The following is a 22,490-nucleotide window of genomic DNA, read 5'->3' on the forward strand; positions in this document are numbered from 1 at the left end:
TGACCTAACATACTTTTACGAGAAGTGAATTCTCGTCACCTTCTTCGACTTTATCTATTTTAAGCTCTGACATGAAGTCAATGAGAATAATAGGTCATCTCACAGTCTGATAGTATTCATCTAAATTATTGATAACCCTTTGGGTTGTATCTTTTTCTCCTTTGGCTTTATTAGTTTGGTCTTCTTCTTAGAGGGCTTCACATTTCCATACTTTAAAGTATCAGCTTGGTTGAGAAATTGTTTAGAAGTATTTGTTGCAACCCATGACCCTGAGTTTAAGATTTTGATGATGACAAATAATATCGTTTGAATTATTTATTCATTAAATATTATTTTATTTGCTATTGTTCATGAGTACTAACATTTTAGGAAGATCAAAAGCTACTAATTATGACAGGAAGACTCAAGAATGGGTAGATTAGGAGTATAAGTCTATAATGTATTTTGTTGTTTATTTTATTTTAATTTTCTTGAGACTGGCCACAAAATACATAAAAGTCTGAGCAACCAAGCACACACACAGAGGGAAAGTGTTTTTAAATGAAGAATTTTGAGTTTTTCTTTCTCTGTAGATCGTACTGTATGATGTTATTTCGTACAGTACGATCAGAGCTTTATAGGACGATTCTGTGAATAGATCATACCATACAAATGTAATCGTACTGTATGATATGCTCAAATCCAAAACCCTAGCCGTCGTTTTAACTTAAGTAAGTTATTTTGCGCCGTTCGTACTATCCGAACACGATCGTACTGTACGATTTATTTTAAATACTTACTTAATTTAACCCGTGATTAGTGCAAGAAATCCGGGCTTACTTATAATTTGAACATCGTATTGTACGAAGCCATTAGTATAATACGATGAACAAAGACGAATTATAATCGTCCTGGATGATCTCTTGGGTTTTGTCTCATCATACTGTACGATGTCAATCATACCATATGATGAACAGAGATAATGTTTAATCATCCCGGATATCATCCTGTACGAACAGTATTATTATGGATCATACCGTACGATTTAAAATCGTACTGTACGAATATTTTTGAACTGTTCGTACCACTTTGTACCAGGACGAAGCCTGTTTATACATATCATACTGTACGATTAGAAATCGTACTGTATGATAGTAACGGCTACTTTTGAAATCTCAGGGATTTTAGAGCGCATTTTTATGAGTAAAACTGTCATATTTTGAGTGTGTGAATCAGATAGAGGAGAACGTGGTTAGAGAGGGATTCCGAGGGAGAGAGCTCTTAAGAAGTTCTTTAGGGTTTGAGAGAGTAAGGAGAAGGTGAGCATCATGAGGGAGAAGAGGTGTGAGGGAGATCACACGGTTACTCCGAACTTGCTGCATCTTGCTCCTCTTGAGGCCTTAGAAGAATTTGTGGGAGGATCTCCAAGGAGAAAGACTCTTCTACATTTGTGACCTCGAGGTACTCTACCTTCTCCAGGAGGGAGAAAAAAAAGAAGGTTCTCTTCCGTCGCCAGAAGGGTGAAAACAGAGTTTGGCACTCCGCCGCGTCGGGTTGGTGAAAGGGAGTATTGTAAGGGCTTCTCCTCCTTGCCAAGGGGGGGAAAAGGAGAGCTATTGCTTATAGTGAAATACCCAGAGCGGAGGACTCCGGGGAGTGGACGTAGGTCATGGTTTGACCGAACCACTATAAAAATCTCGGTGTGCTTTTTCCTTATTGTCTTTTATTACTGCGTACATTTTATTTTGCAATATTTCCTTGGGAAAATTTGTGATAGAAAAGTTGTTTAAGTTTTCATGTTAAAATTTTAAAACATCAAAAAATATTATAACTCTTGCTTAGGTTTTAACTATTGTCAAAATGTTTTCACAATTCACCCCCCCCCCTCTTATCCATCTAGTAATTTCAATTGGTATCAGAGCCTGTTTTCAAAAATAGTGTTTTAGAAAACCTTGAAAAAATTGATCATGTCACATTTTGGTAATCGTAATACTACGGAGGGTTATTCAATAACATGTCCACCTCTTTTTTATAACATTCCGTTTGATTTCTAAAAAATTAGAATGTCTACTTTTTAACAATCAATTGATTACCGCATGTGGATGTTAGTGAATGATGAATATGTTGCACCGTTTAAAACTGTTAGTGGATTGAAAACTCCTGTACCTTTTAATGTATGGAGCAATGAGGATAAGGATTTAGCCCAATTGAATGCTAAATGTTTAAATTACTTTTTCTATGCATTGAAGTCTGAGGACTATATGAGAGTGTCTACCTGTGCCACTAGTAAAGAGATTTGAGATAGACTGTGCATTACATACGAAGGAATAAGTGAAGTAAAACAGTCTAGGCTTAACATTTTACTGCATGATTACGAACTCTTCCGCATGAAACCTAGCAAAACAATATCTGACATGTACATTAGGTTCACCCAAATTGTGACATCCTTGCATGCATTAGGTAGAGAGATTTCAAACTCTGAGAAAGTAAATAAAATTCTAAGATGCTTACCTAGTTCCAATGATGCAAAGTTAACTGCTAATATTGAATCTAAAGACCTTAATGTTTATTCTATTGATAATCTCTTTAGGTCACTCATTGCATACGAGCAAGGAGTGAGTCAGAGACAAAGTGATGTAGGTGAAAATAAGGAGCGAACGGTGGCATTAAAAGCTAACAACTCAGAAAGTGAAAACTCTACAGGGGAGGAAGAGGATGATATAGCACTGATGACCCGACAGTTCAAAAATTTTCTGAAGAGAAAATAAAAGCGTCATCAGAACAGTTGGAATAAAGGTAAGAGCTCAAGGTCCAATAAGGTTTCATCTGATACAATCAACAAAATGGTATAGTAGAAAGGAAGAATAGAACCTTGGTAGAAGCTGCTAGGGCAATGTTAGCAGAGTACACCCTTCCTAGATACTTTTGGGCAGAAGCAGTCAACACAGCATGTTATGTTTTAAATAGGGTGAACATTAGATCTAAGCTGAACAAAACTCCATATGAACTCCTTAAGGGTAGGATACCAAACCTTTCACACTTACATGTCTTTGGGTGCAAGTGCTTCATCTTGAACAATGGTAAACATCCCTTAGGAAAATTCGATCCCAAGTCTGATGAAGGTGTCTTCTTAGGTTACTCATTTGTAGGTAAGGCCTACAGAATCTTTAATAAGAGAACCCTTGTAATAGAAGAGTCCATCCATATAGTATTTGATGATTCAGATAAGTCTTCTGAATCTAAAATTGAAGATGATGAAATAGATGCAATTCAAGGAGTAGAGACTATGACCTTAGGAGAAAGGGTAGAACCTCAAGAATATTTGCCTAGAGAATGGAGATATTCTTCTAGTCATCCTAAAGAGTTAATTTTAGGAGACCCTTCAGAAGGTATAAGAACTAGGAAATGACTTAGGAAGGAGGTTAGTCATTCAGCATTCATCTCTATGATAGAACCTACAAATATAGAACAAGTCTTAGGAGATGAATTTTGGATTCTAGCAATGCAAGAAGAGCAGAACAATTTCACCAGGAATGATGTTTGGGAGTTAGTCAAGAGACCAAAAGAACAAAGTGTTGTTGGAACAAAATGGTTCTTCAAGAATAAGGTGAATGATTCAGGAACAATAATAAGGAATAATGCCAGATTAGTAGCTAAGGGGAACAACCAAATTGAGGAAATATAATTTGAAGAAACCTTTGCTCCTGTTGCTAGACTAGAAGCCATAAGAGTGCTCTTAGCTTTTGCTTGCTTCAAGAACTTTAAGTTATATCAAATGGATGTAAAGAGTGCATTTCTGAACGGGGTAGTTAAGGAAGAGGCCTATGCTGAGCAACCCTCCGGATTTGAAAGTTTATAATTTTCAAACCATGTATTCAAATTAAAGAAGGCACTTTATGGATTAAAGCAAGCACCTAGAGCATGGTACGAAAGATTTAGCTCATTCCTATTGGATAGAGGATTTGAAAAGGGTAGTGTAGATACTACACTCTTTTTGCAAAAGGTCGAAGAAGAAATTCTCATTGTTCAGATTTACATGGATGACTGGATCTTCAGATAAAATGTTATGTGATGAATTTTCAAAAATAATGAGTAATGAGTTTGAAATGAGCATGATGGGAGAACTTAATTACTTTCTTGGCTTTAGTGTAAAACAAATGGATAATGTAACTTTTCTTAGCCAAACAAAGTACATTAAGGATATCTTGAAAAAATATGAAATGGATAGTGCTAAACCCATGAATACTCCAATGAGCTCAACAATTCAATTAGACAAATATCCTAGTGGAAAATCAGTATATCAGAAAAAATATAGAGGAATGATTGGGTCCCTTCTTTACCTGACTGCTAGTAGACCGGACACAATGTTTAGTGTGTGCCTTTGTGCCCGTTTTCAAGCTGATCCTAAAGAGTCTCACTTAACTGCTGTCAAGAGAATTCTTAGATATATACTAGGCACCCCAGACTTAGGAATTTGGTATCCTAGGCACAGCACTTCCTTTGAAATCTTAGGGTACTAAGATTCAAACTTTGCAGGATGTAGGATAGATAGAAAAAGCACCTCTCGTACCTGCCAATTCATAGAACAATCATTAGTTTTTTGGTCAAGTAGGAAGCAAAACTTGGTACCACTTTTTACAGCTGAGGCAGAATATGTTGTAGTAGGAAGCTGTGTTGTACAAGTACTATGGCTGAAACAACAAATTCTTGATCTTGGCCTACCAGTAGGAACAATTTCAATTATGTGTGACAACATAATTGCAATTTGCATCTCTAAGAACCCAATTCAGTACTCTCGAACAAAACACATAGACATTAGACATCACTTCATTAGAGATCACGTTGCTAAGGGAGATATAGAATTGCATCACATCGCTACAGGAGATCAATTGGTTGACATATTCACAAAACCTCTAGCATTCGACACCTTTAGCACCTTGAGGAGTAGATTAGGTGTCATAGATATAACTGCATAAAACAAAACAAAAAAAAATATAGGGCTGCTCCTGATCATTACACACTCACTACACATAAAGCACTAACCTTGACTATGTAATATCGTACTGTACGATACACCAATCATACTGTATGGTATACTATAATCTACACAGAACACACCAACCGATAAATTTCGTCTCTATTTATCGTACTATATGACGAACATCGTACTATACGATAAATTATTGGTCATCGTACAGTACGATATCTCCTCGTCATACTGTATGCGCCACGTCAGCGAACGGATTGGGATAAATTTAAGCATTCTAATACGTTATTATTGCCGATCGTACTATACGATATACACACATCGTACTGTACGATCCACCTCAGCAAACGGATGAGAACGAAATAAAGGGGTTTGGTACAATATTAATGTCATTTGTATGGTACGATACACCTGTTCGTACTGTATGATACTTTTTGTCAAAAGTCGTACTGACACCCTCGGGATGATCGATATTCAACCGATCGTACTGTACGATACTTATCGTACTGTACGTTTTGACCTCCTTTTCCCAGTATGAACCGTCAGAACAATTATTACCATATTATACAATACGATGTACTATCATACTGTACGATGTGTGGAAACTCTATAAATTGGGTGGGTAGGCCAACCTCTTCACTTGCACTACACTAATCAATCCACTTAGGTCTTCTCACCTCTCACTCAGCCTGTACACAATGTCTAGTTCCAACAAGAGAGGTCGTTTGGTAGCGGGAAGTTCTTCTTCCTCTCGCTGCCATAATGCTCGAATCTTGAATGCCAAAAATGAGGATGCATACCACAAGTTCAAACCTTCAAAATCACACCCTCTAGACTGCAAAATCAGGAAGCTCTGAACTTCGAGGTACTGAACCTCTTTGCTTCCACCACTCTTCAATTTCTTCTCACCCTGGCCTTCCCTTACAATTCTGAACTCCTTCTAGAATTCCTAGCCAATCTAACATATACTGTCGACAACCTCACTTTCCACTCTTTTGTTTGTCGTCAAAATGTTGAAATAACCAAAGCTGACATCGCCTAATACATTGGGCTATCTACTTAAGGGCCTATGGTTCGTTCTTTTCTTACAAATGATTTTAACGGGAGCGATGTTAATTGAGTCCTTAGGAACGCTACATTTTATCAACACCAACCTCTTGTTTCATCACTAAATAGAAATACGCACATAATTCAACATGTCCTTCGTACCTCCATCATACCCAAAGGTGGTGACCGTGTCAACATGACCCCGACCCAATCTGTCACTACCTACCTTATCATGACCAACATAAAATTCGACGAGGTCGATCTGATTATTGACTACATTCATCATATGACCTTCGTTTGTCTCCTTAACACTCGTCGAAAACAAAATACAGCTCTTGGTCACCTTATAGGATATATTCTCCAAAATAAATATCAAATGCATGTCCTGGCGAACCCGACAATTTTCCTATTTTTTATACGGATGCCTCTTTCCATATTCTTTTCCATCGAGGACACGAGCTGAAAGAACCTATTTTTGACGAAGAAGAAGGGGAAGATGCCCCGGTCGCAGCTCAAGCACGTCCACGACGACATGCACCAACCCGAGTACCCTCACCAGCACAAGATGATTTGATCAAACACTTCGACCAACTTCAGACTCGTCTCGATACTCACATTCAAGAACAACATCAGCAACACGAGACAGATATGCAATGGTTTGGAGAATGCATTACTGCTATTGATCACCGCTTTGACGCTCTCTTTTAGAACTTCCAACCAAACCCACCGCCACCACCATCTGATCAGGATCCTCTACTTTAGATTATCTTTGTATTGTAGCTTCTTTTTATCTTAGTGTTTGCTCCTCTTTTTGGTGTTGTCAAAAGGGGAAGAAGGTTGTTGTAGTTTGTTCTATGGTTAAATGAATTTCCCTTTTCTTTCGTACTGCATCTTCTTTTATTTGTTTTCTTCTTGTTCTTATGTTTAAATTAAATTTTTTAAAAAAATGCCTTTAACACTTGCTTACAACAAATATTATTTGACATCATAAAAAAGGGAGAGATTGTTGCAACCCATGACCCCGAGTTTGAGATTTTGATGATGACAAATAATGTCGTTTGAATTATCTTTTCATTCAATATTATTTTATTTGCTATTGTCTGTGAGTACTAACATTTCAGGAAGATCAAAAGCTACTCAGGACGACAGGAAGACTCAAGAATGGGTATATTAGGAGTATGAGTCTGCAATGTATTTTGTTGTTTATTTTATTTTTATTTTCTTGAGTCTGGACACAAAATGCATAAAAGTCTGAGCAACCATACACACACACAGGAGGAGAGTGTTTTTAAATGAAAAATTTGTAGTTCTTCTTCTCTATAGATCGTACTGTACGATGTTATTTCGTACCGTACGATCAGAGCTTTGTAGGACAATTCTATGAATAGATCGTACCATAAGAATGTAATCTGATATGTTCAAATCCGAAACCCTAGATGTCGTTTTAACTTAAGTAAGTTATTTTACACCATTCGTAATGTACGAACACGTTCGTACTGTACGATTTATTTTAAATACTTACTTAATTTAACCCGTGATTAGTACAAGAAATCCAGACTTAATTATAATTTGAACATCGTACTGTACTAAGCCATTTATACAATATGATGAACAGAGATGAATTATAATCATCCTGAAGATCATCCTGGACGATCTCTTGGGTTTTGTCTCATCATATTGTACGATGTCAATTGTACCATACGATGAACAGAGACGATGTTTAATCGTCCCGGATATCATCCTGTACGAACAGGGGGGTGAAAGGGAGTATTATAAGGGATTCTCCGCCTTTCCAAGGGGGGCAAAAGGAGAGCTATTGCTTGTACTGAAATACCCAGAGCGGAGGACTCCGGGGAGTGGACGTAGGTCATGGTTTGACCGAACTACTATAAAAATCTCGGTGAGCTTTTTCCTTATTGTCTTTTATTACTGCGTGCATTTTATTTTGCAATATTTCCTTAGGAAAATTTGTGAAAGAAATGTTGTTTAAATTTCCATGTTAAAATTTTAAAACATCAAAAAATATTAGAACTCTTGCTTAGATTTTAACTGTTGTCAAAAAGTTTTCACAATTCACCCCCCCCCCTCTTATCCATCTAGTAATTTCAATATATGCTCGCACCACAAGAATTGTTTACAATTTTCGTAGAGTTCGCAATCTCCCATTATTCTTCTTAAATCATCACCTTTTCCCTTTTTTCTTCAATCGAGGGTACTGAGGAAGTTGTAACTACCCGAGTTGATTCTTATCTGGGATTAGTCAACACATTATTTGATAATGTGAGCTCTCCCTTCTGGTACTTCCTTTCCAGCCAATCCTAGAATATGTAGCAATCTTCAATAAGATGGTTGATTACCCAATAATATAGGCAATAATTTTGGTTGCTAGTGTGTTTTGACTCCTTAGGCCTCTTGTATTCTAGCAGTTCTAAGCCTGCTTTTAGAACCTGTCAAAATAACTTGGCGACACTATCTCTTTTAAGTGAATATTCTTTATTCATCTTATCTTTGAGTGAAGGAAATGTTCTATCCTCAGTTCCTATATCTAGCCTTGGGCGTTCTCCTCCACCTTGGAAGGTTTATGGCCTATCATTTCCCCTGAGTATTAGCTTCGATTGGGGGTGAAGGTTATAGGCCTTCTTGGGATTTTCTTCATGCTGCATCAGTTGTTTGCCTTTGTCTACATTATAAACCAATTATATTTCTTTGTTAGCTCTAGAAAAGAATGTAGAATCAGCATCACCTCTTCTAGTACTTAAGGCTTTAGCCTTTTTGGGCTTATCAATGTGACTCTATGATTTTGATAAATTTAATTTTTTTAACTTTGCCACTCTGTCCAGTAGATCATGAAATATAGTTATGATAGCCAGACATAAAAATGATTGCATCTTATCATCAATACTTCTTATTAACAAATACACAGCATGTTCTTCTTCATGTAATTGTTCATATTTTATACCTAGGTTACGCCAACGAGTGATATATTTAGTCACTAATTCTTTTCTTTTTCTCTTATCTAGAGCAAGGTCAGTGATGGCGATCTTCTCTATCATGCTGGCAAAATCTTTTCATGAATATAGCTTCCAACTCTATAAATGTTAGAGTCATTTGACAATTCAACATACCATTTGAAAGTAATTGCTATCAAACTATTGATGATTTATCAGAAGAGTAAGGTGTTATTTCAACATATGTTCTTGCATGTGGCCTTGAATTATGCCAAGTACTACCTGGGGTTGTTATTATCGTTGAAAGTGTTGAATTTTGTTATAAAATATCCTTTTGGATATGGCACCTGATCAAATTCAGCGGGATACGGATGACCTTGCCCACTAGTTTCTTTGCTTGATCAACTACTGTGATAGCCTTCATCTTCTCTGAAATTATTCCTTTGAGTTGGGTAGCAGTCAAAGTCTTAGAGGTATTGACAATATTCTACAAAGTGGGTTGGTGGGTGATGTTATTGACTTCATTATCTCCTTTAGAAGCACCCCATATTCCTGAGACTTGGGGTATTTAAAAGTTTGGAAGATCAGTAGGAGGATTAGGCATGACACTAATAGTGGCAGTTCTCTATATCATCTTCATCATTGCCCCCATCTGAGCCATCATCTAAGTCATCTTTTTATTTAACTAAGAGATATCTCTATCTTTGGCTCTCATTTATCACCTCATCTACCTTCTCATGTCAGAGAGTATGGTGTTTTCATCATCAGGGGGATTCCCCTCTACTTCCTCCACTTCATCTTCTCCTTAGGAATGACCACCTTTGCTAGTGGTGGACCCAACTTCATGGAGGTGCATGTGTACTTGCCTAGGTGCAGGTTCTCAATGATCATTTCCTTCACCATAATCATAGTATGCTTTATCATTGATGTTACTATGCCTCACCATGTATACAACCTCCATATTTTTGGCATCATTCATTTCTTCTTCTTTTATATATTCTTCTTTTTCTATGTATTCTTCTTCTATGTCTTCTTCTCCTTATTCTTCTAGTACTCAGATCTCCAAGTGGCAATGCCACTAGATCTCCAATTCCTTATTTGGAAAGAAAACTTCTTTGACCTAGGGGTTGTGGTTAAAGTTGGCTAACTCTTTGGGTGGAGTTAGTGAGTTACGGGATCCCCTGGAGGGTTCTCTAAGGTGTCGACCGTTGAAATGGATCCTAACATGGGCCTTCCTTGGTGTTGAAACTTGTTGAATATGAAATAGGTTATTAGACCTAAGCTTATGTCTCAAAGGCTAACCAAGAGGGGGGGTGAATTTATAATTTAAAAACTTAACCCTTTCTTGGATTTTAAAAATTTGAAACCGTTTTAATAAACTGAGCAGGTTGATTTTAGAATTTTTTTTAAAAAAATATTTTCAACCATAGAAAAAAATGCAAAAATTAAACAGCGGAAATAAAAAAACCAAAGATTTATAGTGGTTCAGTCAAACATGACCTACATCCACTCCTTGAAGTCTCTCACTTCGGGGACTGCACTATTAACACAAGTTTCTCTCCTTTTGCTCCCACAGCAAGGCGGAGAAGCCTTCACAAAACTCTCTTCCACCACTACCCGTCCGGTAGAGAACCGTCATCCTTTTACAACCTCCAAGTGTCAGCAGAGAACCGTCGGCTGTTCACACTCTCCAAGTGTAGGTAGAGAACCTTTGTCCTTTCATACCCTCCAAGTGTAGGCAAAGAACCTTCTGCTATTCACACTCTCCAAGTGTAGGAAGAGAACCCTCATCCTTTCGTACCCTCCAAATATAGGCAGGAACCTTCGGCGGTTCACACTCTCCAAGTATAGGCAGAGAACCCTCGGTTGTTCACACTCCTCGAGTATTGGTAGAGAACCAAATCTTCTTGAAAGATCTTCACACTAGAAATCTAGAAGGACAAGAGAAAAGAGTGAAGTAAACATAATGTAAACACAAAAATTCTTACCCTTGAGTAACCAAGTGAAATCTTCACTCTTCAATAGGAAGAAATCTCCTTCAAAAACTTTATCTTACTCTCTCCTTCAATTTCCATTTACCATTCATGAAAACCAAGTGATAAAAAGATAAAATGATAGTCTTCAATGGACCTTATATTGAAAAGACAAGAAAAACCATCCAGAAAACTATATTTTTCAAATTTGACAATTCACAATCATCTCGTATGGTCGAATTTCATATGTACGAATAGTTTAAAAATTGTTGTGTACGAACTCATTATGAATAGGTACAAACTATATTTATACCTGATCATTGTCTGTATGAACTATGTTTGCCTAGTACGAACAAAAATTTTAAGCACGTATGTACGAATGTCTGGATGAAAACTCAATAGAGCCCATCATCCCGGTACGATCGAAAAATATCATCCATACGAATAGCTTTAGAGGACAAAATAGAGAAGATCGTCCTGGTACGAACTAAAAAAATCGTCTGTACGATCTTCACATTCGTCAAAAATAGAGAAGATCATTCCGATATGAATGAAAAATATCGTTCGTACGATCTTCATATTTGTCAAAAATAGATAACATCGTCTTGGTACGAACATAAAATATCATCCGTACGATCTTCACATTCGTAAAAAATAGAGAAGATCGTCCTTGTACGAATGTAAAATATTGCCGTACGAACTTCACAATTGGAAAAAATAGAAAAGATCATCCTGGTACGAATGTAAAATATCATCCGTACGAATGTTACATTTGGAAAAAATAGAGAAGATCGTCGTAGTACGAAAGTAAAATATCATCCGTACGATCTATACTTAGAGAATCTTCTTTTTTTTTTGTCATTTTCTATTCATTCCATTGCTCATTGGGGAAAATAACTAACCAGATCGTCCGGTATGAAATGGGATCGTACCGTACGATCAGTTTAAAAATTGTAAATTTTAAAAACTCTCCCCCCAGTATGTGCGTACTCAGTTACTCAATTATAATCTCATTCTCTCAGACTCAATAAAATAAAAAATACATACTTCAATTTATAAAATATTTTAAGCTGATCTTGATTTAAAATCTTTAACAATATGGAGTATAATTTCTCTGAAATGTTAGTACACACAAAAGCAAAAAACAATACTTTCAAAATATGTTAGAAAAAATAATAATCAAAACAATAATATTTGGAATCATCAAATCATACAAGTTGCAAGAATGTCAAACATGCAAAGCTAAGTAGCAACTATTGCAATAATCTCTCCATTTTTATGATGGTAAAATAATTATTGTTTGAGTAAAATTGAAAATCCTAAATTTCTCCTTAACTCCCCCTGAATGAATAAGCATGTGAATATAAGGAGTTTTCTATTATGAACAGTTTAAAAATTTTTAAGTTTTTTATCACACAAAACAAAAACAAATAATATTTCTCCCCTAAACATGATCAAAAAAATACAAAAACACATAAATCATCAAACAATATTTCTCCCTCTTTTTGACAACAACAAAAAAAAGAAGAAGAAAAAGACAACATAAATAGAAGAAGTCATATGAAAAGCCTTTGATAATTGATCCTAAAAGAGATGGAGTTATAATTTCAATAACAAGATTAATGTTCATTAAAGAAAAATTAAGAATCATATAATTTAAATTAAGATATAATAAAGACAATAAAAATATATCAAGGTCATGAATCAGTCTAGACAATTGGATAAGAAAAATTAATTACAAAAGTGATGAAATGAAAATTAATGTAAGTAAATTTCCAATACAAAATATAATTGAACATTAGATTGATTTGAAATTAAAGATTAAAAGATAAGGGAAAGAATATATACTTGTGGAGATATTGCGCATCTTTTCAATATTTGTGGCACACTTTGTGCATCTTTTTATATTTGGGCTAATTTTGTGCCTCTTTTCAATTTGCAAACCATTACGCATTCGTTCGATTTTTATACACTTGTACATTTTTCAATTTATCAAATTGATCTTTTCAAAATCAATAATCTAAAAGATCAAATTTCTCTAAGTACAAAGATAATTATATTAAAAAGAAAAATAAATAATAATAAGACATAATGATTGCAATAATAATATTAAAAATTTTGTATGCCTAAAAAAGAATATGAGATTGATATCCTTAACTTGATCGAGTTATAAACTAATTTAAATTTATGAAAAATTAAATTTTTTAATGAAGTTAATTTTTGTATTACTTGTCAAATTATACCACTTTAAGATTAATTAAGTTAGGATTATCATATAGGCAAACAAATATTTCAACAAACAAACAAAATCAAGTAAATAAAAATAGGACATGTTTTATTGATATCAAAATAAAGGATAATACATTGGAGCTTAGTTGATATATATTTACAGCAGATCTTTTAAAATATAAAAATCAAAACTAAAAATAATCACAAAAACTACCAAAGTCATCACATCAAATCCCAATTGCTGGCAAAGGAAATCACAAAAAGATGTACATTTTTCATTCTTAGGGGCCCTGATCTAGAGGAGGTGGCTGGTTGAAGAGATTAAAATAGCTATTTATCATAGCAATGTTGGTGTTGATCGAGTCGAACTAACCTCAGATCCAACCCATATCCTACTGATATTTATAATCCTATTGTTGTAGATGAGTCTCGATTTGATCAAAGCATCGATCAAAGTGGCTCTTAAGACGATCAAAGAGCTAGATCATGTCCTGAAAGGATGTTCCTTGAGCAGGCTCCAGTGCTGGTGCAGGTGCTCCCTCTTCTTCCTCAGAATCCTCATGTTTACCTCCTATCCCAAATATTGCTTAGAATGAAGCATTAGTAAACAAGGTAGGAGTTTTTAGATGAGGATCAGGGTGAACTAGGTTGTACTTCATCTCAAGTATGCATGTCACAAGGCTATATTCTTCATTCTTTTATAGAAGACATGGCCAATTTTAGAAAATCCATGAATATAGTCAAGGATGAGTTGAGCTTCATCTATAGGTTGACCAGTCATAATAAGATAGGTTATAGTGGAAAGAAGAGGTGTGGTATTGATACGGTCACCAGCTTTAGGAATTATAGCAATTCTAAGAATGTGCTGGATGATCCGGGCATCTTGGTTCAAAGTTGACACCTTAGACAAATGGCATACTTGTCTAATTTCTCTAATCACTTGACTTATTATTGTCCAGTCATAATCAAAAGCAAAAGTCAAGGTGGGGGCTCTTATTTCTTCAGTCCTCAAATTCAAAAATATTCCCATATCCTCTTTAGTTATTTCAACTCTTTTCTTCAGAACATAACTCTTAATCCTAGTTTGATCAGTGCTAAGAGTCATATTGGAAAGAAAATAATGGAAAGTTTCCTTATTGTAAGAGTGAATCAGAGTGAGGATAAATGCGAATTGGGTAGAGGCAAAAAGTGGCATTACTTGATTGATGATATTTTCTTACAAAAGAATTCTAGAAGGAGTGATTTTTGCTAAGACAAACCTAGGAAAAGATTCTTCGCTTGTTTTGGACAAGAAATTTTCTTCGGCATTCCTAGAGGAAGGTCCCTTAGTCGGTTCCTTAGCCAGTCTACCCCTTTTGCTAGAGCTTGCCATTAAAGGATTTGGAAAGATGAGAGGTTTTAGAAAGGCTTTTGAAGTGTATGAAATTAGAGTTTTAAAGCCTTCTATTTAAAGAAAAATATTCTTTCGTATGTACGAAAAGGGCTTCGTACCGTACGATGCTTGAAGTCATACGTACGAAATAAAATTTTGTATGTACTAATGAATGCGTCCAAAATAAAACTACTTTTTGTAATCATGCAAGTTACAATGCATCCTTTCGTACAGACTTTTTGACCAAACGATCATGCAGATGAATAAGTGTTCATCTGGGATGATCAGTTATTTAAGATTATTTTTATGATGGTTTGAATCATCCCCCACTCAGAATGCCATGTGTTCGTATATATGAAAGCAAGGTTCGTACGTGCGATCAGAAATAATATCTGCTCATAACTATATAACCGTCTACATGCGTACATACGAATGAATACACATTGTCCAAATGATATATGGATCGTATAGAGGAATTGTAATGATACTAAAAAAACTGTACGCATTTTGTTCTACCCAATGATCGATTCGCTACAAAATTCATCCAGTATAAATTGAATTTTGTATAGTATAAATAAAACACTTATTTTGTTCGATCGATCAAAAACATGAATTTCAATATGAAAATATTTTAAAAGCACACAAAATAGAAAGATAAAATCACAAAGTAAACACGCACATAAAATGACAAAAATAGAAAAACACACAAATAAATCAAAAACACAAAACACACTCACAAAAACACATATTAAGGTTGCAGAAACTTTAATTAAGCATTCATATCAATCACACTAAGCCTTATTCTTAATGTACTGAAAGTATCAAAGGCTATTGGTTTTGTAAAAATGTATGCAAGTTGATTTTCAGTTGAAACATGATTGTGTTCAATTTCTCCTTTAGATACATGATCCTTATGAAATGATGTCTAATGTCAATATATTTGGTTCTTAAATGTTGAATAGAATTTTTTGAAATACAAATGACACTAGTGTTATCACAATAAATAGAAATTGTGCCTATTATTAATCCTAAATTAATCAACTATTATTTCAACCAAAGTACTTACGCCACACAACTTCCTATGGTGATGTATTCAGCTTCTGTAGTATATAAGGCTATGGAATTCTATTTTCTACTGGATCAAGAGACTAAAGAATTTCCAATAAATTGATATGTTCCAGAAGTACTCTTTCTATCAACCCTACAACCTGCAAAGTTAGAATCTGAATATATAATTATTTTAAACGAAGAGCAAAACTTAGGATACCAAATCTCTAAGTTTTGAGTTTCTAATAGATATCTCAAAATTCTTTTCACTGTTATTAAATATAATTCTTTTGGATCTGACTGAAATATAGCACACAAATAAATACTAAACATAATATCGGGTCTGCTAGTTGTCAAGTAAATGAAAGATCCAATAATTCCTCTAAATTACTTTTGATCAACAGATTTTCTCTTTGAGTCCTTATCCAACTAAACTGAAAAACTTATAGGTGTACAAACAAGTTTAGCATTGTCCATTTCATACTTTTCGAGGATGTCATTAACATATTTCGACTGACTTAGAAATATACCCTCTTCAATTTGCTTTATAGTAAAGCCTAGAAAGTAATTCAAATCTCCCATTAGGCTCATCTCAAATTTACTACTCATTATTTTAGAAAATTCATCACAATGATTTTTATTAGAAGATCCAAATATGATGCCGTCAATATAAATTTGTACAATGAGTATATCGTCTCCCAATTTCTTTAAAAAAAGAGCGGTGTCCACACTTCTTTTTTTAAAATATCTCTCAAGTAGGAAGGTGCTCAACCTCTCATATCAAGCCTTAAGTGCCAGTTTCAAAAAGTATAATGCCTTTTTAAATTTAAAAATATGATTTAGGTATTTTGAATTTTTAAAGCCTAGAGGTTATTCCATAGAAATATCCTCTTGAATCACCCCATTCAAAAAGGCACTTTTAACATTAATTTGATACAATTTAAATCTTCTAAAACGGGCAAAGGCTAACAAAACCCTAATTGCTTCAAGTCTAGCTACAGGGGCAAAAGTCTCCTCCAAATCAATTCCTTCAATCTGATTATACCCCTTATCCACCAATCTAGCCTTATTTCTAATGCCTATTCTTGAGTCATTCTTTTTGTTCTTGAATACCCATTTAGTCCCAACTACACTTTGATTCTTTAGCCTTGAAATTAATTCCTAAACTTTATTTCTTACAAATTAATTTAATTCTTCTTGCATTGCCAAATTCTAAAATTTATCCAAAAATGCTTGGTCAATATTTATGGGTTCTATCATAAAAATAAATGCTAAATGGTTGACTTCTTTGTTCAGTCTACGCCTAGTCCTAACACCCTCACTAGGTTTACCTATAATCAATTCCTTTAGGTGATTTTTAGAAAATCTCAAAGCTCTAGGCAATGGGTTTTTTATCTCCAAATTTTCTTCCAAATTAACTTTCTCAATCTTTTGGGAGTTTATTTCTATCTCTTCCTTTTCAACATTCAGCTCTTCCAAAATACGAGATTCATCAAAAACAACATGTGTGATCGCCTCAATTATCAAAGTTCTTTTATTGAATACTCTATAAAATTTTCCAACACTAGAGTATCCTAGAAACATTCTTTCATCTGATTTTGGATCAAAATTTTCTACGGTAGATTTTTCATTATGTATGAACACCTTGCATCCAAAAATATTCAAATGTGACAAATTATGTGTTCTCCCCTTAAGTAACTCATAGGGTGTTTTATTCATGTTCGATCTGATGTTCACCTTATTCAGAACATAACATGTCGTGCTAATCACCTCAGCCCAAAAATATTTAGGAAGTGAATATTTTATCAACATGGCTCGAGCTGCTTCAATCAATATTCTATTCTTTCTTTTGACTACCCCATTCTGCTGAGGGATTTTAGGTGCAAAAAAATTATGATCAATCCCTTTTTCCTTATTAAAATCCTCAAATTTTCCACCATTATCACTTTGGATTATTAAAATTTCACACCCTAGTTTCAGTCAAAAAATCTCTAATCTCCTCAAATGATTCACTCTTATGATATAAGAATTTAACCCATGTAAATTTAGAAAAATCATTCATAAACACAAATCTGTATACCTTCCCTCCTAAACTTACAGTTCTAACTAGTCCAAAAAGATCCATATGCAAAATCTCTAATGGTTTACTAGTTCTAAGATCCTTATTGGACAGAAAAGAGGACTTCACCTATTTTCTTAATTGACATGCATCGCAAAGGTGATCCTTAGTAAAGTTTAGTTTTGATATACCTCTCACTAAGTTCTTTTGCGTAATCCTCCTAAGATTTTTCATGCTAGAGTGATAAAGTCTCATATGTCAAAGCCATGATTCATTATAAATAGTTTTTAAACAAAAAGCAATAGGAGTTTTTATATAATTCAAATCTAGTATATAAATATTTTTTACCTGTATACCATGCAAAATATCATTATGATTTAGGCTTAATATGCAGCTAGTAGGAAAAAATTTAATATAGTATCCTTTATCATATAGTTGACTAATACTTAAGAGATTATGCTTTAAGCCTTCAACTAGTCGTACATTCTCAATAAAAAAGTTTTTCAAATTTCCTATCATACATGATCCAACCACCTTCCTTGTGGTGTTATCTCCAAATATAATCTTATTTCCATTCCAGTGATATGACTTCTGCAGTATCTCCAGTCATATGATTTGAGCAACCGTTTTCTAAATACCATATGCTCTCACGAGGCCTTGTATGAGAGCGTACCTGCAAAATCATCAAAAGTTAGACCTGGGAACCCAAATAAGTTTGGGTTCACCTTTTGGCAACTTTAAAACAAATGCATGTATAATATGTCTAGGTTTATGCATCTTTTGTCTCCACACTAAATGAGTTTTTATATCTATAGTACAAGTGTGTGTAATATGACCAATTATCCCATATATATAGCATTTAACTCCAGGAAATGAATTTCTTAATTTTCTATAACTATTCTTATTCTTCCTGAGTTGTAAGAATTTTGGATATAAAATAGGATTAGTAAAATTTTAAGTCTTGGGGGTTTCTTATTTTTCTCGAGAGATTTTATTTTCAATTTCAAAAATATGCTCATATCTTCCAACACATTATTATTAAATTTCAACTGATATTTTTCACTCTCTGATTCATCCTTTTAATCTTTAATTTTTTTTCCAAATACGTATAGGATGATTTTAAATTATCATTATTCTTATTCAAATCATCGAACGCTTCAAGTAAACTCATATGGTTTTTATCAACTAATGCATGATCTTTCCTAAGAATTTCATGTTCTCTCTGCAGTTCTTATAATTCTACGTCCAGACTAGCATGCAGTTTTTTTAACTTCCTATATACATCATGTATTCTTTCAAAATCTTTAAAAACCTCAGCATAGGTTAAGTCACATACCTCTTCTTGATTTGACTGATCAAGATTATCAGCCATCAAACACAAGTTGATGACTTCTTCCTCCTTTTCAGTTTATGATGAGTCTGAAGCTTAGTCCGCCCAGAAAACTGTTTGGAATTTCTTATTCCCCTTCTTCACATTTGGTTTCTCCTCTACCTTTTCCGTCTAGGAGTGGATTTAAGCTTTGGGCATTCTAACTTAATGTGTCCAAGTTTCCTACACTCATAGCAAATCAAATAATTAGAAACCTTAACATTCCTATTGAATATACCTCGATTCCATTGTTGGCATCTCTTTTGCTTCCTCTTCAGAAAACTTCTAAACTGTCTAGTCATCAAAGCGATGTCATCCTCATCCTCAGATTGTGATAGATCACTCTCCGACTCCTCCACTTTTAGTGATATGCTCTTCTCCTTTTGTGGCTCTCCTACATCAATCTTTCATTGACTCACTTCATGTTCGTAAGCAATTAGTGATCCAAGAAGATTGTTAATAAAGTAAATATTTAAGTCTTTTGACTCTATAATTGTAGTTATTTTAGCATCATATGTAATAGGAAAACAATAAAATATCTTATTAACCATTTTAGCATTCGTTAGTTCCCTACCTAATGCATGTAAAAAAGTGACTATTTATGTGAATCTTGGTACATGTCAGAAATAGATTAATTGGATTTCATGTGAAATAGTTCATAGTTATGCAATAAGATATTAAGTCTAGATTGCTTAATTTTATTAGTCCCTTCATAGGTTATAAAAAGTATATCACATATGTCTTTTCCACTTTTGCAAGGGAAACCCGCATGTAATCTTCAGATTTAAGTGCACAAAAGAAACTATTCAAACATTTTGCATTAAGTTGTGCTAATTCATATTGTTCTACAGTCCAGTCTGCAAAGGGAATTTCAGCTCTAACTCCGTCAACTAATTTAGTTGGTTTAGTATACTCTTCTTGAACTATGATCCACATACGATAGTCTAATGACTGTAAAAATGTTGACATCCTTGTTTTCCAAAAATTAAAAGGAATATTATCAAACAAGGGAGGTTTAGTTATAGAGTAACATTCTAGTGTGTTTTGGTTTTAAAATGTAGCCATAGTCGTTAATCAAAAAGTAGTCTACACTTATGATTTTGAAATAAAGCTCTGATATCGCTTGTTGAAACTTATTGAATATGAAATAGGTTGTTAGATCTAAGCTTATGTCCCAAAAGCTCACCAAGAGAGGGGTGAATTGCTAATTTAAAAACTTGACCCTTTATTAGATTTTAAAAATTTGGAACCGTTTTAATAAATTGAATAGGTTGATTTTAGAATTTTTTTTTTAAAATAATTTTTTATCCACAGAAAAATAAAATGCAGAAATTAAAGCAGCGCAAATAAATATAAAGATTTTTAGTGGTTCGGTCAAACATGACCTACATCCACTTCTTAAAGTCTTCCACTGCAGGTATTACACTATTACCACAAGTGTCTCTCCTTTTGCTTCCACAGCAAGACGGAGAAGCCTTCAAAAAACTCTCTTCCACCACTACTCGATGCGGCAGAGAACCGTCATCCTTTTACACCCTCCAAGTGTCGACAGAGAACCGCCGATTGTTCACACTCTCTAAGTGTAGGCAGAGAACATTCATCCTTTCACACCCTCCAAGTGTAGAAAGAGAATCTTAAGTTGTTCACACTCTCCAAATGTAGGCAAAGAACCCTCACCCTTCCACACCCTCCAAATGTAGGTAGATAACCTTCGGTTGTTCACACTCTCTAAGTGTAGGAAGAGAACCCTCGGCTATTCACACTCCTCGACTATTGGCAGAGAACCGGATCTTCTTGAAAGATCTTCACACTAGAAATCTAGAATGACAAGAGAAAAGAGTAAAGTAAACATATATTACACAAAAAGATCTTTACCCTTAAGTAACCAAGTGAACCCTTCAGACTCTAATAGGAAGAAATCTCCTTCAAACACTATCTCTCACTCTCTCCTTTAATTTTCCTTTACCATTCACAAAGACCAAGTGACAAAAAGATTAAATGACAGTCTTAAGTGTACCTTATATAGAAAAGACATGAAAAACTGTCCAGAAAATAGTATTTTTTAAATTTGACCATCCACGATCATCCCATACGATCAAATTTCATGCATATGAATATTTCAAAAACTATTACGTACGAACTTATTGTGAATAGGTAGGAACTATATTCATACCCGATCATCGTCTGTACGAACTATGTTCGTCCGATATGAATAGAAATTTTAAAGCACATATGTACAAACATCTGGACGAAAACTCAACAGAGCCCATCGTCCCGGTACGATCGAAAAATGTTGTCCATACGAATAGCTTTAAAGGACAAAACAGAGAAGATTGTCCTAGTATGAACTAAAAATATCGTCCGTATGATCTTCACATTCATCAAAAATAGAGAAGCTCGTCCTGGTACGGATGAATAATGATCTTCACATTCATCAAACATAGAGAAGATCGTCTTGGTACGAACGAAAAATATCATCCGTATGATCTTCACTTTTGTTAAAAATAGAGAAGATTGTCCCGATACGAACGTAAAATATCATCCATACGAACTTCACATTTGGCAAAAACAGAGAAGATCATCCCGGAATGAACGTAAAATATCGTCTGTATGAACTTCACATTTGTCAAAAATAGAGAAGATCGTCCTGCTATGAAAGTAAAATATCGTCTGTATGATTTATACTTAGAAAATCTTTTTTTTTTACCATTTTCTATTCATTCCATTGCTCATCGGGGAAAATAACTGACCAGCTCGTCCTTTATAAAATGGTATCATACCGTACGATCATTTTAAAAATAGCAAATTTTAAAAACTCTCCCCAGTGTGTGTGTGCTTAGTTACTCAATTACAATCTCATTCTCTCAGACTCAATAAAATGAAAAATACAGACTTCAATTTACAATACATTCTAAGCTGATCTTGATTTGAAGTCTTCAACAATCTGGAGTATGATTTCCCTAAAATATTAGTACACACAAGAGCAAAAATAATACTTTCAAAATATATTAGGAGAAATAATAATCAAAATAATAATATTTGGAACCATAAAAAGCATACAAGTTGCAAGAATGTCAAACATGTAAAGCTAAGTAGCAACTATCTCAACACTTGGGACCCATTTCTGATGTTATTTATTGTTGGGGGCGGATCTCCAGGAAGCGTCACTCTTCCTGGAGATCCGACCCCAACAAGGAGCATTTTAAAAATTTTATTTACCTTTCTTATTATTTAATTTGTAATTTTTATTTATTGTCATTTTGATTTGAATTAATTCAAGTTTGATTTAAGCTCAATTTTATGTTCAGTTCATTGTCCAAATCAAGTTCCCTATTGTCCAACTCAAGTCTTTGCTTGAGTTCAAATGTTCAAGTCATGTCCAAGACGAGTTCAAGTTCATGTCCAAAAATTGACCAATTCAGGTCCCTTGTCCACTAGAAAATTTGATAGCTTCCTGTCTCCCCTATTTAGGGGAAACCA

This window comes from Dendrobium catenatum, unplaced genomic scaffold, assembly GCF_001605985.2.
Source record: "Dendrobium catenatum unplaced genomic scaffold, ASM160598v2 fragScaff_scaffold_847, whole genome shotgun sequence".
Taxonomy (NCBI): Eukaryota; Viridiplantae; Streptophyta; class Magnoliopsida; order Asparagales; family Orchidaceae; genus Dendrobium; species Dendrobium catenatum.